The sequence below is a fragment of the Leuresthes tenuis genome, unplaced genomic scaffold (genome assembly GCF_036924035.1).
Source record: "Leuresthes tenuis unplaced genomic scaffold, fLeuTen1.0.hap1 SCAF_4, whole genome shotgun sequence".
NCBI classification, from domain to species: Eukaryota; Metazoa; Chordata; class Actinopteri; order Atheriniformes; family Atherinopsidae; genus Leuresthes; species Leuresthes tenuis.
In genome coordinates, this window is record NW_027325358.1 from 30,918,098 (window position 1) to 30,924,920 (window position 6,823).

General features: G+C 45.6%; 6 non-coding genes across 6 annotated transcripts; 3 read left to right on the forward strand and 3 right to left on the reverse strand.

Moving 5' to 3' along the window:
* Window positions 1-1,473: 1,473 nt before the first annotated feature.
* LOC140306094 (U2 spliceosomal RNA) lies at window positions 1,474-1,664 on the forward strand. Its single transcript, XR_011915454.1, has one exon. It is a non-coding gene; the product is annotated as a U2 spliceosomal RNA (small nuclear RNA).
* Window positions 1,665-2,052: 388 nt separating this feature from the next.
* Window positions 2,053-2,166, forward strand: LOC140306358 (U5 spliceosomal RNA). Its single transcript, XR_011915674.1, has one exon. It is a non-coding gene; the product is annotated as a U5 spliceosomal RNA (small nuclear RNA).
* Window positions 2,167-2,433: 267 nt separating this feature from the next.
* LOC140306059 (U2 spliceosomal RNA) lies at window positions 2,434-2,624 on the forward strand. The gene has a single exon (XR_011915422.1). It is a non-coding gene; the product is annotated as a U2 spliceosomal RNA (small nuclear RNA).
* Window positions 2,625-5,435: 2,811 nt separating this feature from the next.
* LOC140306199 (U2 spliceosomal RNA) lies at window positions 5,436-5,623 on the reverse strand. Its single transcript, XR_011915550.1, has one exon. It is a non-coding gene; the product is annotated as a U2 spliceosomal RNA (small nuclear RNA).
* A 275-nt stretch (window positions 5,624-5,898) lies between these two features.
* On the reverse strand, window positions 5,899-6,012 carry LOC140306325 (U5 spliceosomal RNA). The gene has a single exon (XR_011915643.1). It is a non-coding gene; the product is annotated as a U5 spliceosomal RNA (small nuclear RNA).
* Window positions 6,013-6,400: 388 nt separating this feature from the next.
* On the reverse strand, window positions 6,401-6,591 carry LOC140306074 (U2 spliceosomal RNA). Its single transcript, XR_011915436.1, has one exon. It is a non-coding gene; the product is annotated as a U2 spliceosomal RNA (small nuclear RNA).
* Between the last annotated feature and the right edge of the window lie 232 nt (window positions 6,592-6,823).

A 6,823-nucleotide genomic window follows, 5' to 3' on the forward strand; every position in this document is an offset into this window, starting at 1 on the left:
ATGTGGGATCTAAACTCTAGTGCTTTCTCTAAAATAATTTCCTTTCTCAATTCAGAAATGTGTGTGTGTAAGTCACAACACCCGTGACACCAAAACGGCTTTCTTTTCTCTCTTTTCTCTACACTCTGCACTGTGAGCACACACACCAAATCAGAAAGGCTTTTTTCTCTCTTTTCTACATTATGGACTGTGGGGACACAAAACCGCTCTCTCTCTTTTTTTTTTTGATTGTGTGCCAGGGCGTTGTCTCACGTATTAGATTATGCTTAAGATACGAATGGGTTTATCAGTCACATCAGAATCCATACATACTGATCCTCCCGTAATAAAATGGTCGGATCTTATCAAACACACTTTGTTTCTTGTGACAAGTCAGCGAAACAGCGTATACACGTCAAGACACTGAATCAAGTTTGCCACAAGAACTCATAAGTTTGGCAGTATTGCTCTGCCGTCAGCAATCATACACCCATTTTATTTTCATGAGACATGTGCAGGCACCTGTTCATCTACTGTTCTATCACTATGAATTAGTTTATCTATTATCAATAAGGATACTTCTACAACTACTATCAAAGTATGTCCGGACTTCTTATGTTGTCAGTTGCTATATATGAATAAGTGGGTTGCTACTGAAAAGCATTAAGCATGTCACACAGCCCAAACATATAACATTTCAGGACACACCACACAGTTAACAACCACAGTGAAGCGTGTCAAAGCCCAAACATGTAACATTCAACAGGACACTTACACAACACATTCAAATCAAACAGTCAGACAACATACAAGAACATATACCCCAGCCGGCATTGCTCCCTGCCTATTTTCCTACAACTCACTATGTGTGCACACACCTTTATTCACAAACTCTTCAACTTATACTCTTTTACCGAAGCTGCTACAGCTCGATTGGCCAAATACCCTTAGATCCTATTTCGGTGAATTTGACATCTGCCTTGTATGTAACAGATTAGCGGTTTAGCAGTTTTAATTTAGTTTGAGTGAAGGAATTCATTTTATAGCAAAATCCGAAATCGTGAAGAACTCATGAAAGTAAGCTTATTCTCGGATTCCTGAAACTTTAGATTTGCTCTTTCTTTTACTGCAAAGTACAACGTTGAGCAGCACTAATGAGTTGTTTCTATTTTTGGCAGGCTTTACCTTTGCGGATGAAGCCCTTTCTGTCTGTGCAAAAGAAATCTTGTTACTGTGCAGAGTGACTTCTCTGAGTAGAGTCGCCTTACTTGTTGCGACTGTGCCGATGTTCGAAGCTGGAGTGCAAAGTTGTTGCTTGAATGGTGCTCGCTGGAGCGTGTGGTAGTGTAAAGTTATACCATTTAAAAGGGCTGAAGAGTGCTCAGTGCAGCGGGTGGGCGGAGGTGCAAAGTGACACTATGGCCATAAAAAGAACACCGCTACAAGTGCGCATTGTGCCAGGAAGGGCCCTCGGACGGGAACCAGTGGACAGTTATCGCTTCTCGGCCTTTTGGCTAAGATCAAGTGTAGTATCTGTTATTATCAGTTTAATGTCTGATATGTCCTCTATGCGAGGACTACATATTAAATGGATTTTTATCAATAGGAGTTGAAAAAGGAGCTTACTCCGTTCACTCCAAGCATCGACCCGGTACTGCAGTGCCGCTGGGAACAGTGCGCTCTCCTCTGCTCTTGTGAAAAAGCAAACAGCGGTGCAGGATGGAAGTTTCTTTTAATCTGCTGAGAAAAGAGAGTGAATGCGAAGCAGACTTTAACACGGCTCTGGGAGCGAGCCGAGTGCGGGCTAACCGGGAGAATTGCTTGAAAGAAACGCGACACCGAATGAGCAGTCAGAACAAAGCCTCAATACGGTGTTCCCGTGTTGTTTGTGGCTGCCTTGTCTTTTGCACAGAGTAAAAGACAAGGCAGCCATCGAATAGGGCCCGATTGTTCCTACTTGGTCAGCCGAGGAGCAAGGGGGGGGAGCAAGCGTCTCAACCAAGCAAAGCTCACCATGGGGAAGGTGGCTATGCCAACTAGCCTGATGCCCTGCTCCCGCAGTGATGGATAATCGTACACTGGTTTCTCTTCATAATGTACAAGTCTTTCGCCTTTTACTAAAGACTCCCGTGGAGAGCAGCACTAATGAATTGTTCCTATTTTTGGCAGGCTTTACCTTTGCGGGTGAAGCCCTTTCTGTCTGTGCAAAAGAAATCTTGTTACTGTGCAGAGTGACTTCTCTGAGTAGAGTCGCCTTACTTGTTGCGACTGTGCCGATGTTGCTTGAATGGTGCTGGCTGGAGCGTGCGGTAGTGTAAAGTTATACCATTTAAAAGGGTTGAAGAGTGCTCAGTGCAGCGGAGGTGCAAAGTGACACTATGGCCATAAAAAGAACACCGCTACAAGTGCGCATTGTGCCAGGAAGGGCCCTCGGACGTGAACCAGTGGACAGTTATCGCTTCTCGGCCTTTTGGCTAAGATCAAGTGTAGTATCTGTTCTTATCAGTTTAATGTCTGATATGTCCTCTATGCGAAGACTACATATTAAATGGATTTTTATCAATAGGAGTTGAAAAAGGAGCTTGCTCCGTTCACTCCAAGCATCGACCTGGTACTGCAGTGCCGCTGGGAACGGTGCGCTCTCCTCTGCTCTTGTGAAAAAGCAAGCAGCGGTGCAGGATGGAAGTTTCTTTTAATCTGCTGAGAAAAGAGAGTGAATGCGAAGCAGACTTTAACACGGCTCTGGGAGCGAGCCGAGTGCGGGCTAACCAGGAGAATTGCTTGAAAGAAACGCCACACCGAATGAGCGGTCAGAACAAAGCCTCAATACGGTGTTCCTGTGGTGTTTTTATAAAATGCGGTGTAAAAAAAGGTGTGAATGCCCCATAGAAAACTAAAAGGTGGAGCGGAAGTGTTCGGCTGCAAGAAGGTGTGAATGTCCGACTATATTTGGTGAAAAGCAGGTGAAGCAAGGTCTGAATGCCCAACCTTACATCATCAAAAGCGAGATCAGAGGTTTTTGGCTGCAAGAAGGCCATAGTTTGCCAAAAGCGGGTAAGGTGCGAATGATCGGCTAAATATCAACAAAAGTGGGGGCGGAGGTCTTCGGATGCAAGTGGGTGTGAATATCCCACCATACAAGTATGGTGGAGAGGAAGCTGTGAATGGCCGACCATAGTTTGCAAAAAGCGGGTGAGAAAAGGTGCGAATGTCCAACCATACATGATCAAAACAGGGAGCGGAGGTGTTTGGCTGCGACAAGGTGTGAATGTCCACCCATAATTAATGAAAAGCGGGCAACAAGTAGGTTCGAATGCCCAACCATACATCATCAAAAGCAGGAGTGGATGTGTTCGGCTACAAGAAGGTTTGAATGTCCGAGCATAGTTTGTAAAAAGCGGGTAAGAAAAGGTTCGAATGCCCGAACATACACCATCAAAAGAGGGAGCGGAGGTGTTCCGCTGTAAGACGGTGTGAATGTCCGACCATAGTTGGTAAAAAGTGGGTATGAAAAGGTTCGAATGCCCAAATTCGGCTGCAAAAAACTGTGTTCGGCTGCAAAAAGGTGTGAATGTTCGACTAAATTTTGTAAAAAGCGGGTAAGACAAGGTGCGAATGCCTGACAATACCCGCTTTTTACAAACTATGCTCGGACATTCAAACCTTCTTGTAGCCAAACACATCCACTCCTGATTTTGTTGATGTATGGTTGGGCATTCGAACCTACTTGTTGCCCGCTTTTCATTAATTATGTGTGGACATTCACACCTTGTCGCAGCCAAACACCTCCGCTCCCTGTTTTGATCATGTATGGTTGGACATTCGCACCTTTTCTCACCCGCTTTTTGCAAACTATGGTCGGCCATTCACAGCTTCCTCTCCACCATACTTGTATGGTGGGATATTCACACCCACTTGCATCCGAAGACCTCCGCCCCCACTTTTGTTGATATTTAGTCGGTCATTCACACCTTACCCGTTTTCTTGCCGCCAAACACCTCTGATTGGGCATTCAGACCTTGCTTTTCCTGCTTTTCACCAACTATATATATAACATTCACACCTTCTTGCAGCCGAACACTTCCGCTCCACCTTTTAGGTATCTATCACACCTTTTTTTTCACCGCATTTTATAGATTATGGTTGGAAATTCTCAACCACTCATCCGAAGACCTCTCCTCCCGCTTTTGTTAATATATTTGAACTTTAGTCAGACATTCACACCTACTTGCAGCCGAACACCACCTCTCTAGCTTTTGATGATGTATGGTCCGGCATTCTTACCGTTTCTAACACATTTTTCAGCAATTATGGTAGGACATTCACACCTTCTTGCAGCTGAACACCTCCTCTCCCACTTATGATCATGTGCGGATTGATTTTCGAAAATTTTCTTTCATGTTTTCTAGCAATTAAAAATGGACATTTAGACCTTCTTGCAGCTGAACACCTCCGCTCCCGCTTTTGATCATACATTGTCAGGCATTCGCACCTTGTCTTACCCGCTTTTTACAAAATTTAGTCGAACATTCACACCTTTTTGCAGCCGAACACAGTTTTTTGCAGCCGAATTTGGGCATTCGAACCTTTTCATACCCACTTTTTACCAACTATGGTCGGACATTCACACCGTCTTACAGCGGAACACCTCCGCTCCCTCTTTTGATGGTGTATGTTCGGGCATTCGAACCTTTTCTTACCCGCTTTTTACAAACTATGCTCGGACATTCAAACCTTCTTGTAGCCGAACACATCCACTCCTGCTTTTGATGATGTATGGTTGGGCATTCGAACCTACTTGTTGCCTGCTTTTCATTAATTATGGGTGGACATTCACACCTTGTCGCAGCCAAACACCTCCGCTCCCTGTTTTGATCATGTATGGTTGGACATTCGCACCTTTTCTCACCCGCTTTTTGCAAACTATGGTCGGCCATTCACAGCTTCCTCTCCACCATACTTGTATGGTGGGATATTCACACCCACTTGCATCCGAAGACCTCCGCCCCCACTTTTGTTGATATTTAGCCGATCATTCGCACCTTACCCGCTTTTGGCAAACTATGGCCTTCTTGCAGCCAAAAACCTCTGATCTCGCTTTTGATGATGTAAGGTTGGGCATTCAGACCTTGCTTCACCTGCTTTTCACCAAATATAGTTGGACATTCACACCTTCTTGCAGCCGAACACTTCCGCTCCACCTTTTAGTTTTCTATGGGGCATTCACACCTTTTTTTACACCGCATTTTATAAAAACACCACAGGAACACCGTATTGAGGCTTTGTTCTGACCGCTCATTCGGTGTCGCGTTTCTTTCAAGCAATTCTCCTGGTTAGCCCGCACTCGGCTCGCTCCCAGAGCCGTGTTAAAGTCTGCTTCGCATTCACTCTCTTTTCTCAGCAGATTAAAAGAAACTTCCATCCTGCACCGCTGTTTGCTTTTTCACAAGAGCAGAGGAGAGCACACCGTTCCCAGCGGCACTGCAGTACCGGGTCGATGCTTGGAGTGAACGGAGTAAGCTCCTTTTTCAACTCCTATTGATAAAAATCCATTTAATATGTAGTCCTTGCATAGACATATCACATATTAAACTGATAAGAACAGATACTACACTTGATCTTAGCCAAAAGGCCGAGAAGCAATATCTGTCCACTGGTTCACGTCCGAGGGCCCTTCCTGGCACAATGCGCACTTGTAGCGGTGTTCTTTTTATGGCCATAGTGTCACTTTGCACCTCCGCCCACCCGCTGCACTGAGCACTCTTCAACCCTTTTAAATGGTATAACTTTACACTACCGCACGCTCCAGCGAGCACCATTCAAGCAACATCGGCACAGTCGCAACAAGTAAGGCGACTCTCCTCAGAGAAGTCACTCTGCACAGTAACAAGATTTCTTTTGCACAGACAGAAAGGGCTTCACCCCCAAAGGTAAAGCCTGCCAAAAATAGAAACAATTCATTAGTGCTGCTCTCCACAGAAGTCTTTAGTAAAAGGCGAAGGACTTGTACGTTATGAAGAGAAACCAGAGTACGATTATCCATCACTGCGGGAGCAGGGCATCAGGCTAGTTGGCATAGCCACCTTCCCCATGGTGAGCTTTGCTTGGTTGAGACGCTTGCTCCCCCCCCTTGCTCCTCGGCTGACCAAGTTGGAACAATCGGGCCCTATTCGATGGCTGCCTTGTCTTTTACTCTGTGCCAAAGACAAGGCAGCCACAAACAACACGGGAACACCGTATTGAGGCTTTGTTCTGACTGCTCATTCGGTGTCGCGTTTCTTTCAAGCAATTCTCCCGGTTAGCCCGCACTCGGCTCGCTCCCAGAGCCGTGTTAAAGTCTGCTTCGCATTCACTCTCTTTTCTCAGCAGATTAAAAGAAACTTCCATCCTGCACCGCTGTTTGCTTTTTCACAAGAGCAGAGGAGAGCGCACTGTTCCCAGCGGCACTGCAGTACCGGGTCAATGCTTGGAGTGAACGGAGTAAGCTCCTTTTTCAACTCCTATTGATAAAAATCCATTTAATATGTAGTCCTCGCATAGAGGACATATCAGACATTAAACTGATAATAACAGATACTACACTTGATCTTAGCCAAAAGGCCGAGAAGCGATAACTGTCCACTGGTTCCCGTCCGAGGGCCCTTCCTGGCACAATGCGCACTTGTAGCGGTGTTCTTTTTATGGCCATAGTGTCACTTTGCACCTCCGCCCACCCGCTGCACTGAGCACTCTTCAGCCCTTTTAAATGGTATAACTTTACACTACCACACGCTCCAGCGAGCACCATTCAAGCAACAACTTTGCACTCCAGCTTCGAACATCGGCACAGTCGCAACAAGTAAGG